We start from the raw sequence: 14249 nt of genomic DNA, 5'->3' as shown, positions 1-14249 counted from the left end.
AGATTTGGGGGTTTATCGTGTATTGGGGTTTTCAGTGGTTCCAGACACCGAGCTGCAAACTTCTTTGGGTTGAGATGACTGCTGCTGGTTTTTCCTGGGACTGGGTTTCATTGTCCTTCCCTCTCCAGTGGGCGCCTGATCACACACGCCCAGAAACACACAGATTCCTTCACAGTGCTGGAGTGAATCCAGAGAATGGAGCTGGTGAAGGGACTAGAGGGTAAATCCCATGAGGAGTGACTGGGGGAGCTGGGGGTGTTTAGCCTGGAGAAGAGGAAGCTCAGGAGTGATCTTACCTCTCTACAGCTCCCTGAAAGTAGATTGTGGCCTGGTGTGGGTCGGTCTCTTCTCCCAGGCAACCAGTAAAAAGGAGTAGAGGATATAGCCTCAGGCTGTGCCAGGGGAGGTTCATGTTGGACATCAGGAAGGATTTCTTCCTGGAAGGGGTTGTCAGGCATTGGAATGGGCTGCTCAGGGAGGTGGTGGAGTCACCATCCCTGGAGGTGTTCAAGAAACTTCCGGACAGGGCACTCAGTGCCATGGCCAAGTTGACGTGGTGATGCTCAGTCAAAGGTTGGACTGGATGGTCGCAGAGGTCTTTACCAACGTCACTGATTCTGCTATTCTCTACATCCAAAAAGTACATTTTGTGCAACTGTTGCATTTATACAGGAAGATTATATAAAGGTTAAAATCCACCTCACCCTAGTCATGTAACCAGTTATTTTGGTGGAAATGACGCTACTTGAATGAGTGTTCCAAAAAAGGTTTCACCTGAAATACCCTTGAAATGTTCTGTACAAGTCGTTAAAGCCCTCACCATGCCCACCATTTTTCTCTTTGCTTTTATCCACTTTAATTGGTCTCTTACCCCATTTATTCCTCTGCCTGCTTCCAAGTGTCCTCTGTTTCCTTCCCACTGCTTTTCTCCCAGACTATCACAAGAGCTGTGTGTGACCCTGTGACCTGCTGAAATTGGTGCCAAAACCTCCATGGCTGAGCTGATCACCACACCAGCTCTAAAAATTTATCACACCCTCGCACTTGCACTAAATGTCCTTGTTCCCCTTCACACCCCGAGTGATTCCTTCAAAGGACAAAATTCTATCACTGGGGGTAATTAAAAACAGTTCATATCCTGCCAGGATTACAGGTTTAAAAATCTGAGTGCCAGGGAATCAAGGCGTTTGCTGTTTTTGGAGGAAACTAACTCCCACAAGAAACATATAACTTAATTTTGCTGTCAGATGTTCCCACAGACTCCTCTTGAAAGTTAACTGAAGCTGTATATATGTGCCTGAAGTCAGTTTTAAAAAAGAAATTACATTTATATTTAGATTGTCACCCTCCAGTCATTCAAAATGGTTCCTGTGGGAAGTTTATAATGCTATGACCAAACACTTTATTTTGGAATTTATTGACGTTTGAGTGTCACAGATCTTCTGCACAAAAATTTCTGATCACCTTTAACACACACATCATGTTGACACCAAGAGAGGTGGTCCTGAGTGATCCAGCCCTGGGGCAATGGCAAACAACTGGGGACACTTTCCCTTTGGGCATATTGGAGGAATTAGAAGGGGCCCTCTTCCCTCACTCCAACAGCTGCAGGTGGATGCCTGTTGGGCAAAGGTTTATGTTCATATGTCCATCACCACCTAAATGTCAATCAGCTGGCAAAATACTGCATGTATGGCTCCCTTGGCCAAGGAAACTCTTCTGACCTTCTCACGCTCCTGGTGAACCAGAGAAAGGAATAACAAAATACTTGGTGGGGAGGATCTAGTGCAGCCTCGACTGATGTGCCTGGGTTTGCTGTGCTAAGAGTCATCTAAAGGCACCTCTCTGCTTTCAGAATGGTTTGGTCTCCTGCTAAGGGCAGGCCTGTGCACTGGAGGCACGTGGATACTGACAGACGAGTTCTGTGCTCCTCGGATCTTCTGTCTCCCAAAAGAGATAAATCCTCCATCCTTGCTGAGCTGCAGACCCGTGGCACCCCTACCCCTTCCTGGGGAAATTAAATGGGACAAGTGACTCCAAGTCTCTGCCCTTTCAGTAGGAAATGTGGTAATTTGAGAGTATCTTTCAAATAAAGGATTTCTACTAACCTGTGATGTCCTGGGAAGAAAAGCTATTCAGCCTAACACACTTCTGCAGCTTAATGACATGGAAAAACAAGTGATGAAATCAATGGAGGGTCCAAACCAGAAGGACTCCTCTGGGGTAAGATGAAGGGGTGCTTTTGCTTTTTCCATGTACTTCAGGCTCTCCCCAGCTCACTCCTGCCTGGTCAAACAGGGTCAGAATTCTTCTCCTGCACTCCTGGCCAGAGCCACGTGCATGCCAGGAGCTGCAACAGCCCATGTCTCATTACATCAACTGCATCTGCAATGCAAAATCAAACCAATTCATCTCAGTTGTGTAGGGAGAGAAACACTCATCCCTGAAACCTCTGCAAATCAGGTAAAAACCATCAGCAATGGGAAAGGAAAAAGCCAATACAGACAAGATTATTCATACCAGTATAATCATGTTGATTTCTATCAATATTTATTTTTATCTCTCATCTTTGAAAATGTAGGTATAATTAAGCAACCTCTCATGAGCATCATCTGTGCTAGAACTGAAGTGAAATATTCCTATGTAGATCTAATAGTTGATGGTAAGTGTTAACACATCCTTGAGATCTGCAAGATCATTAAAGCAGAAATTACCTCATATTAAAAACGGTTATAGGCAGTTACAGGCTGTATCCACAGCCCTTTAGAGAAAAAAAAATTAACCATCCAGGATAATTTCTGAGTGGTTGTTTCCATCTGAAGTGCAATTACCTTTTTTCTAGCCCCTGAGAGCATTTTCAATCCTGAGAAGCCTGTGGATGAATCAGACACTCCATCTTGGCTCCCTTCTGCCGCTGGTGATTTCCAAGCATCTCGTGACCAGCTGTAAGCTTCTCCACAAGCCTCTGAATGAGATATTTTTGGCACCCTCATTTTATATACATTATTTGATGGTCTCGTGAGTCTTTTCCAACCTGAATGGTTATGTGAGTCTATACACAGAAATTCACCAAGGATTTGTCCACCACAACATTGGAGACCTGTGCAGGAATTAAGAGCAAATCCTTGAGCTCCAGACCAGTGTTGTAGGCAGCACATTTTTCTCCTGAAGATGATCAGAGCCCTGACCTTACAAATCTTGAGCACCTTTGCTCCAGCAGAAACACAGAGTATTCAGCAGTTTCTGAGTTTTTCACCAGATCAACTCCCTTGTGCACACAGAGTTGGTAAAAGTGGACACCAGGCCACCAAGAGTATTATTATTAAAGGCAACTGAAAGAGCTGAAAGCAGAGGTTGCCATGTAAAAAGCTGGTGGGGACAAATCCTCCCATCGTGCAGGTATCAGAATTAGGAAGCAGGAATTGGAAAGCAGCTCAGCTCAGTTGGATTGTAACAAAACATCCATTTATCAAAGTAGTCTAAAAAAAGGATAGCTCTAGATTTTGAAACTGCCGGTGAAAAGTCAGCTGCATATCTCAGCAATTTTTAAAGCTATCCTAAAAATTACTTTTACTTTACTTCCTAAAATTTTACTTTATTTTTGCTTTGTACTTAGGCACTGAAAAGTCAGTGAGCTAACTTTGTAGAAGGTTTTTTTTATGGTATCACATCCCAACCTAAATGCATTTTGATCTCCACTGCAATGCTGTAAAAAAAATGCATCAAAAGTGCACGTGAAAACAATTGTGAGGGATTGTTCATTCTTTTTGATTGGTTTCACCTACCAGGAGCAGAGACTACAGAGAAACCTGGAGCCACAGACAGGCTCTGCTGGAAAGTCCCCAGAAATATCATAGCACTTTCTTGCTAGACCACATCATTTTATTTTCCAAAGCAAATGGAAACACAACCAGCGCAAAATCCTGCTTCATGTCACAGGTGCTCTTGCTTTTCCAGAGGTGGTGAAGATGGGTACAGCCAGCACATACCATTAGAGAGGGTTCATACACCCCCTGAGCATCTCCACAGCAGAAAATACAGCTCAACCCAGGCAGAGACAGCAGCCAATGCAGGTGGGAGATAACTCCCTGTGCATTGCCATGTGCAGGGTCCAGTGCCCAAAGCCCTAAAGCCAAATTTGGGGAGATCTGGGTGGCTCTGGGGAAATTTGGGCTGCATTTGGGGGCTGTCCAACATCCACCTCAGCAGACCCTCCTCCCAGGGCTATTCCTGCACAGCTGAGAGGGATGGGGACACCATGGGGATCCCAGCACCTCAGAGGGGGTGTTTTAGCCATTTCTCACCTTCCTGCCTCTCACTTTGGTCAGACCTGCAGGACACCTCAGGATCCAAACCATGAGCAGGGAAATGGGTGCCACCACAGTGCCCAGGTCTCCCTGGCAAGGTGGCTCTTGAGCACCTGCACCAGCTGCAGAGCCACAGGCCCCAGGTGTGGCAACAGCTGTGCAGACACTGTGACACTGTGACACTCTGTCAGCCTGGGGCAGCATCCAGAGCACAGCCAGCATCCTGCCCATTTGCGAGCAGAAGATGGTTTGGCACTGGTGCACAAGAAGTGCTTCTGGATGCCCTTCAAGCAAATAAATACATAACTCCAGCAGAGGAGATTCAAAAGCAGGTTTTTTTAAGAATATAATTTTATTAAAGCATTTTAAAGAAATTGTCTTTGCCCAGCTGAAGGAGAGGAGGGCTTGGCAGAAGCCTGTTGTTCAGGGTGACACTGATGCTCACAGGAGGTGAGAATCACAGAATGGGAGAATCATTAAGGTTGGGAAAGACCTGTAAGATCACCAAGTCCTATCATTAACCCAGCACTGCCAAGGCCACTGCTAAATCAAGTCCCTGAGTGCCACATCTACATCACTTCTAAATACCTCCAGGGATGGTGACTCCACCACTTTCCTGGGCAGTCTGTTCCAGTAGTTGACATCTTCTTCCATGAAAAATCATTTCCTAATATCCAGCCCAACCACTTCCTCTCATCCTGTTTATCTGGCACATTTCCTCTCTGCCCATCAGCCCTTTGGTTCAGCAGTGGCACCATTCCCACATCTCCCACATCCGATGAAAATGTGGTGCTGACATGGAGGATCTGCACAATCTCCAGGAGAGAAACAACCCCCTTAAATAAAATCATTCTGAGACACTTTTGGTACCTACAGATGCCCAGGGCCTAGGGGAAGGTTTCACAGGACAAGAGATGATTTTGGTATGCTCAAATGAGTACCAGTAGCACCCCATACAGTCAGGAGGGGATGCATTCACTGCATCATTCAGCACTGTCAGTCATCTTTGCTCTAAAATCTTTCAAAACTCCAGAAACTGCAGCTGGGTGTTATTAGCATCAGTCTTATACCCTCCAGTATTTTTCTAGCACCCCATTAGTGTTTAATACACCACGCTGGCAGCTCTGGGAGCATCATCCTGCAGAGAGCTTGCTCCTGCTTGGCTCAGTGCTTTCTTGTGCAGGCAGGAAATTTGTTGTGGGCGGTGTTAAAGCACCTGCAGAGTGGATGTTGAGACCATGAGGAGGAGGAGCTCTGAGCAGGCAATATTTGCCTTGTGAGTGGTGTGGTGTTCAGTTCAAACTGCAAAGGTTCTCTCTGCTCTGATTAAATGCCACAGGCTGTGGAGACACTCCAGGGAGAGAGAAGTGATAGGTCCCCACATGGATTTTCTTCCCCCACTGCTGAACAAATGTAGTCATTCAGATCCCAATATATTATCAATGGACATTTCTATCTGGACAGGCTATTGAGCAAGCCACTAAAAATATGGATTAGAATGAATGCTGCTCTCCCCAGAGAGGGGCTGAGTGGGGAGGCAAGAGTGACATCCAAGTGGTTTTACTTAGGGAAGTCAGGGGGAAGCAAGGAGCCTGTCTCCTTTCAGGGCAGTCGTGAGGATGCCTGTCCATGTGCTTTTCTCCTCTGAACTGGATAAAGACCAACACCTTTCTATATAGTTTCTCCAGCAACCATTTTTGGCCACTCAGTCGGTTTTAAGACAGGAACTGCTGACTTTCAGGGTACATTGAAGTTGAAAACTTATTTCTGTTAGGCTGATTTCTGGCTGGTGTCTCTGGAACTGCTACAAGCAGAGCTCAGCCAGGGTTTTTCCACAGCTCCCACTCTGACACAGAGGCTCACATCCTACTCATCACAGCTTGTCCCCTCTCATGGATGTTTTTGACATGGCCTGACAGAGGGTGCAGAACAGTGGGAAAAAGCTTTTCTAGGAAAGTGAATTGTCAGCAGGCACAAGACAACCTGATGGCACCAAGATTTCCATGGCCATCCAAGTCCTGGAGCTGCTCTGCCTGTGCACATTCAGGAGCACCAATCTCTGCAGCCACTTTCCTCCTCAGCTGCAATTGAAATGGAATTTGACAGTGTATACAATTTTTAAAAGAAGAAATAGGACTATTTTCAGAGCGCAAACAGCTTTTGCTGGTTTGTTACTTTGTGTACCTTTTTTAGCGCAGCATGTGAAGAGCACCCAAAAATTACAGCCTCTCCCACCTGCCCCACACTCCAACCTTCAGGTTCAGGACCCCACCCAGTTTCAAAGGGCTCAGGGCTTGTTTTCACTACCCAAGGAAGTAAGAATTGAAACATCACACACAGACTCATGGTGACCTTGTCCTGCTCTATTCAAATTGGTGCAAATTTTGTCACTAACTCACATAACAGCAAAATCAAGCAGCCTGTGGTACATGAAGTGAAAACCCTGTGGTTCTCCCTTTGTACCACTTCAGTTTAAGCACACACTCCTCATGGCTGGGCTCCTCCTCTGCTCCCTGCTCGTCTGTCCAATTCCACAGTGCTAAAACCAGAGGAATTTACATTGAGCATTTGCACTGTGCTGTCTACAGCAGAAAGCAGGACTGTGTTTGGGGATACACTAAAGTGCAGGAGAGGCAGAGAGGAACATTCCTCCTTCATCAACCAAAGGTGTCCAACACCATCCTAAAGGTGTACGAGGCACTTGACCACTACAGCCACGGGAAGGTTTTCCAAACCCCTCCTGACTGATGGTTGTGGATGTTTCTTTGAGCTCCCTGTGAAATGCATTATTGGCTGCCTGCTCCCTATAGACCAGATGCATTGCAGTCTATTTTCTAGACTAAATTTCCCCATTTGGATGAAGATCCTTCTTGGGCAGGCCTCATAAAGGGACTGGCTCAAAGCAGGCACAGCAGCTCAGGATTTCATACCAGGCATCCCTCCCATGTTACTCTGTCCTCCTGGAAGGGCCAAAGAGCAAGTTTTCAGGCATTACCTGCAAATGTCAGATTACTGCGCTGGTTACCATACTCCCCGCAAAAACTGCTGGTTCACATTAAACACCTTCAAGCAGCCTGATGCCTTGGATGATATCCTTTGATAAGGGTAATGGGAAAAGAAAAATCCTGAGTGCACGCCTCAGGATGTGTGGGAGGTGCAGCAAAGCCTTGGATGGTTTGATTTCCTCTCATGTGCACAGGATAAATAAGCATCGAGTCACTGATGGAGATCAGTTTTCATTCTTAAAAAAACCCAGTAAAACCAAACTTTGTAATACTAATGGGTAAGATACTCATCAGCTTTCAAAGTTTTCCAGTAAGAAAATTACACTTTTATCTATGAACTACACTCCAGAGAGAAATTAAACCATTGAGAACTACTGAGATCACAACAGCATTAGTGTGGATTCATGGGCCAAATCAACAGCCAGTCTAATCTCAGGGTAAGAAAAAAAGCATTTCCTTCATGCAGCTCCTCTGATTCACAGTGAATGAGCACATCTCTTACAAGAGAGATCACAGAGTTAATCCTGTGTCTCTCTACAGCAGAAAGATAAACAGCACTGCAGTTTTCTCATAACCAGCGCTGTATCGTACTACATCACGCTTGAAATCCAGCCACAGCAGCACAAAAAGAGGGGCTTCTGCAAGGTTTCCCTTTCAGAAACTGATCTCCTTCTTAGAGTCTTAAAACAAAACAAAACAACACCAACAACCCAAAAAAACCCCCCAAAAAACCAAAACAACAACAACAACAAACCAAAAAAACCCCACCCCACATTAAAACACAACTGTGGGGGAAATTGTACACCAGATGACCAGGAATATGACAAGTGTCTGCTAGAGCCAGGTTAGCTCTGCTCCAGGGCTGTGTCACTGCACTGCAAGGGCAGGTCCAAGCTGGGGTCCCACAGGAGCATCCCCTCAGAACATCACATATTTTAAACAAGGCACCCAGCCACGCAAGTGTTTCATAGTGCTGGTGGTCCACTGCTGGCATAGCAAGTGCTGCTCATTTTTTGGGGCAACCTCCAACAGCTGGTTTTGGTCTCAGATGACTTTCTTTAAGTTAAAAGCAGTAACTAGAGCAAAATGGCAGTGGCCAAACGAGTGCTGAAACACCTTCCAGAACGCTTCTGGAGAAAGGCTGGGGCCAGAGCTCCTACAGCAACCAGCGTGCCCCCAAACTGGACCACAGGAGACCACGCCATGGACTCTGCACTACCAGAGCTACCCCAGGTGGCTGCTCCCAGCTGGTGCAGTCACTCTTGTCATCTCAGGCTTTTGTGCCAGTATGGAGAAGTGCAGCTTTTAAACCCTGGAGGCTACTTGAGTTTCATTGGGGATGTACATCCACAGAGAGAGGGAGCTTCTCACAGGGCTCTATGCACCCCCCTGCTTTCCTGTCCCTACATCACCAGCCCTGGGCACTGTAACACACACCCTTTTATGCAGCAGGCACAAAGTAAGCAGGGGGCTTTTTTTTACCTCTTAATGTCATTGACTGCCACCAAGATGTGAGTGAATGGTGACAGCACATCCCAGTGTCCCTGAACTGAATGATAAATGCCAGAGCAGCATGAAGAGATGAAAGATCACTTCCTGCAAGCAGAACGGGAGCGTGAGCTTGAAAAATCTATTACTGCCCAAGGTGAAAAGAGTCACTAGGTACAGAAACCAAAACTCCTACGCTGTCCTCCCAGGTCGTGGCAAAAAAAGACTGCAGCCAGAGCATCTGCACTAAAATGAGCATCAGAATAATCTTGCTGGTAATTTAGGTGTTGAGCACTGATACGAAGCTTGTTTTTTATTTTTACCTTCTTCATTAGCACATGAAAGCATAAGGAAGCTACTTGCCATTATGTTGAGACCCTGAAAATCAAGGAAGGGACACTCAGGCCAGCAATAACCTCCAGCAGAAAGACACGAGGAAGAATTATTGCAAATATCCAGGCAAAAGGGAATTGCTTCTGAATGGCATTTCCCCCATCCCCTTAAACCCACAAGGCTTGCACCATGGTAACACATGCTGTCATTCCTTGTGAGGCTTGGGACCACATTCTGACAGCTGCATTTCTGATCCTTTGTAGAGTGTTTTTTGTTGAACCACAGGCCCTGGGGAGGAGGTCCAGCATGTGGCACGGTTTGCTGGCTCTGTCTCCATACAGTGCCACTCTGGCTGCATCTGCACAGGGAGAGTAGGTCCCCAGGAGCTCTAGATGGGGTCAGGTGGGTGCAGAGAGGTTTAAAAGCTTGGACTGCCCGCTGTCAGAGGCATCTGGGAAGAGCCACACAAGGGAAACCAGCAGGCATGATGAAAAGACTGAGAGTCTCTGAAGTCCACAGTGGTGAACGTTTTCATGAAGTTTTGTGCACAAAATGAAAGGGCCAAGGCAGAAGATATTTCAAGATCTCAGTATGAAAAAACATCATATTCCTCAGGGTATAAAGCAGCATTACCAGGTGGGCACAGACACTTTAGGAGTGTTGCCCGGCTTCCTGCCTCCCCCACAGCATGGTCCAGCAGCAGGTTGGAGATGGGACCAGTCTGCCAGAATGATGAGCACCAGCCCTCCCTGTGCAGGTCTGCTCTTTGCCATGGCAGCTGGGCCCACTGCCACAGACCACAGCAACAGACAGGGGAACAGCTGCCTAATTTTTGGAGAAAGAAAGAGCATATTGAAGCCACCCCCCGTGCTAGCACATCACCCTGACACGCAATGACTTTGCAGTGTGCAGCAGGATGGGTGGATCAGCAGGGGAAACGTTCTCATAAGCACAGGCTATGCATTCTCAGCTTCTCCCTTCGCTCTCATTTAGCACAGCTGTTTTCAGTTTTCAGACCATGCTCACAAAGAATGATTACATCCTTAAGGAAACTACCACAGAAATCCAGCAGCTCAAACTAGGTGCTAAAGCACCTCGTTTCCACAAGGCAAAGAAGCAAACACATTTTCTCACCCCTAGGAAAGCACTACTCACTGCAGCTGGAAGAGTAAACACAACCCATCATCTGCTTTACACGATTGTTTCCTTCAGCCACAGGCACTGCTGCTGGGTCAGGTGACAGGAGACACCCAGCCAGGAGGGTAAGTCCCAGCTGCCACTAAAAATGATCAGAAATTGTCACTTCCCTCTTCAACAGCAGAGGTTGGCCCCTCTCAATTTGACTGGCAAAGCAGCACGTGCAGGGATGTATCTACCCCCGTCCCACCCCATGCAAATAGAAAGCTCTGCTGGCAGCTGAGACACACACACTTAAAAGAAGCACTGCAAGGTGCTCCCGTGTACAGGAACAGTGCAGGAGCTTGGCAGGAAGAGTGAGAGGAAAGGCAACAGGCTGGGAAAGGCACCTGCAAGGCTGGGAAAGGAACAGGAGTATCTGAGAGACAACTGCTAACAAGGCTCTTTCAGCAGACAGCATCAAGAGCCAAGTTATACCAGCAAGGGCTGCAGCCGTCTCAGAAAGATGACAGCACCCTTCACCTGTATCTTAAGGCTTCAGGCTCCTGAGGCCGCTTCTTCCTCCCAAGTGAGCAAGAGGCAAAGCATTCAATGCATGACCTCACACTGCTTCAGATGCAGAGCAGTGACTGCTCTCTCTTGATTTTTCAAATAAATCTGCCCCACTGCAGAATAGCAAGACCAATTATCTCTCTGCTTCATAGCCTGAAAAATTGCTCAGCCTGTGTAGTGGCTGGGTGTTCGAAAACTCCTTAAATTAATGCCATGAAAACCACTTTAAACCATCATGGTAATCTGCACCAAACCGGATGAAACTGCTCACACAACCCGAGACCTCAGCCATGAGCTCTCCTCCAGGCTTCCCAGTGTCTGGAAAAGTTAGAGCACGAGCACTCCCAGTCACTTACAGCATGGTTGTCAGCCCTGAACAGCTACATGCACTAAGATGCAAAGCTGTCATGCTCTGCAAAGCCAGGCCACCAATGGGCCAGCTGCCACCAGCAGGGATCTGAAGCTCTCCAAAGATTAAAAGTCTCCTCAAGGCAGTGTCAGTCCCGTTCCTGCCATTTCTGATTGCAGAACCACCTCAGCTCCAGTGGAGGAGACACAGAGCCACTTGGCAACTGCACTATTTGAGATGGACAGCTGCAGGCACAGCTGTAAGCTGGAATATGCAGAGACGAGTCCAGATCTGGCAGGCAGCATTCCCTGGATTTGTGAGCTTCATCCCTGGAGTCATCCACCCTAACAGGAGCCTTTGACCACAACCCAAAAGGTAAACTCAACACTTTCTCATCAAGCTGGCTGCCAGGTGCTCCTGATCACTAAAAGGGCAGTGAAATCATCAAAGGAAATTTGCTTCCATGTTTGCTCATGTCCCGTTTTGTTTTACCCCATCTACTGCAGTTTTCTTCATGAAGACCCTTCTAGATGAACAGTAACAACAGAGACCAAAAAGCCCACTTGCCTGCACTATTCAGTGCCAAGCTTTCTCAGGTGAATGAGCAAAGAGAGCTTTGCATTTTTAGTCAAGGCTAACAGTACATGGCCTCACTGCTCCTCAACAGCCTCCTTAAGTTTCTTTTGAAACTGATAATCTTTGCATCCCTGGCACAGCTCTGTAATAAGCAGACAATTTGTGGAATTGCTCCTGCCCCATAGGTACATTCCTGAACAAAAAGCTAAATTGGAACTAGCAAAAATAGCCACCCCGCCTGCTCACATGAAATCACAGTACCTGTAACCCAGTTTGCAAGCAGCACTGGCATATGGAGACTTAACCCTGCCTGATCTTCTCTTGCCTATATCCAGCAGCAGAGGGAGGGGGAAGTGTAGTGTAGAAGAGAAAAACAGTTCAAAAGTTTAGTTTTAAAATCTTCTTAACTTGCACCCTTCTTCCTTGCGAGTGTTGAAGAGCATGAGAAAAACTGAATCTTCTTTGCAGATACACGAGACCCTTTCTGAAGCACCCAGAAGAAGGTGCTGCCCAAAGCTGGTCCGTCACTCCTGAGCACCTTTCACCTCAGACAGGCAAACTGGCCACACAGGAACACCTCTATCAGCCTCCAGCTACAATACAGAAATAAAAGCTGCCTGTCCTCAGCACGCTGCAGACACACAGAACTGATGCACTGCATCCAGAAAGGGAAGGGTGGACACAAAGAACATAAACAAAGGGGACTGAGGGGAGCAGAGAAGTGTCACCTCTTGCTGGTGGCAGCTCAGCAAGGAACTCCTTGGCTAAGCAGACAATTAAAGTGCACACAGGGTCAAAAGGTAAATAGAGAAATTCCTGTAAGAGATGACCCCTGATGGTTTTATGCCTGTTCTCGTGGTTACATGGACACGACACTGAGCAAGGGGCACCTTTGCTCAGACCACAGGGATCTCAGCATATGCAGCAAGAGGCTGTCAGTACCAGCCATCCCAGCCTCATAGGAACTGCCCGTTCCTAGCAATACCTAAAAGCAGTTTGATCCAACATTTTTGGATACTTTGGTGGTTGAAACAATCAAAATTGCAAAAACATACATTTCTACTTTATGCAACAGATTTTTTAACTCGCGTGCTTTTCCAGACCATGCATCAACTGTACTGTTTGTAAATGCAAATCTGTTTTGGTCTTTGTAAGCAGAATGCATTTTAATTTGAAGGCCAGAAATGTGTTATGCAGCACCCCAACTTCTCAAACAAGCCTTTAGTGCTTAAGCAGATCTAGTATGTCTCAGTCCTGGTCTGAGTACAAGCATTATCTAACAGCAAACTGAAAATCGCACCTCTTACTATTTAAATGTTTAAATGCAGACCACTGCAACACATTAATCCCTGAAACAGAGCTATAGCACAGCTTTAACAGCACCACTGTTGTCCCCAGCATACACCCACTGATGCAATCTCTGAGCACAGCAAGACCTTGCCTAACATCTTCAGCATGATTTTATTTCTATCATCTCCTGAGACAAACACCTTTTCCCATTAGTCTTTCAACGCTGACAGTTTTAAATATAGGTAGTATTCTTCAGTTACAATTTTAAATGCTAAATTTCAAGGAGAAAATAAACTTGTACCAGCATGCTTTCAAACTGTCTCAATGAGAGAAGCACATCAGATAAAAAACAATGTATTCTTACTTTGTAGGCAGCATTCACTAATCATGACCAGCTCAGATGTACCAGTTGAAATGTAACTTTACCCCACTTCTGCTTACATTACAAAACCACAACTCAGGCAGGAAGAGCAGGTCTGTAAGTATATTTGACTCAAGCATTACCATTCACATAGCAAACAAAAAAAAAAAAAATCTCCCACCCACCCCACCCCTTCTGAGCCCTGTGTAGGCACACATGCAAAAAAATTCTGACAAACCACAGAAACATCTGGTTGGAAAAGACCAGAGATTATGGAATCCAACCATTAACCCAGCACTGCCAAGGCCACAACTGAACCATGTCCCTGAGTGCCACATCTAGGTGTATTGTCAATAGTCCAGGGTGGTGATTCTGGCACTTCTCTGGGTGCCCTGTTCCATGGTTTGATAATCCTTCTGGTAAAGAAATTTTTCCTAATACCCTATCTAAAACTCCTCTGGTACAATGTGAGGCTGTTTCTTCTTGTCCTATCACTTGTTTCCTGGGAGAAGAGACCAATCCCCACCTGGCTACACCCTCCTTCCAGAGAGTGGTAGAGTGAAGGTCTCCCCCGAGCCTCCTTTTCTCCAGGCTGAACACCCCCGGCTCCCTCAGCTGCTCCTCAGACTCGTGCTCCAGACCCTTCCCCAGCTCCACTGCCCTTCTCTGGACTCTCTCCAGCACCTCAACATCTTTCCTGCAGTGAGAGACACAGCCAGGGGACAATCACTGCCCTGGGCCTGCTGGCCACACTGGCTGAAACAGGCCAGGATGCCACTGGCCCTCTTGGCTACCTGGAGACACTTAGATGGTTTTTTTCAAATGGAGCACTAACACAGCATTACTAAATG

The sequence above is a fragment of the Prinia subflava genome, chromosome 2 (assembly GCF_021018805.1).
Source record: "Prinia subflava isolate CZ2003 ecotype Zambia chromosome 2, Cam_Psub_1.2, whole genome shotgun sequence".
In the NCBI taxonomy this organism is placed as follows: Eukaryota; Metazoa; Chordata; class Aves; order Passeriformes; family Cisticolidae; genus Prinia; species Prinia subflava.
The sequence above is the reverse complement of the archived record's forward strand: the minus strand, read 5'-3'. Positions refer to the sequence as shown.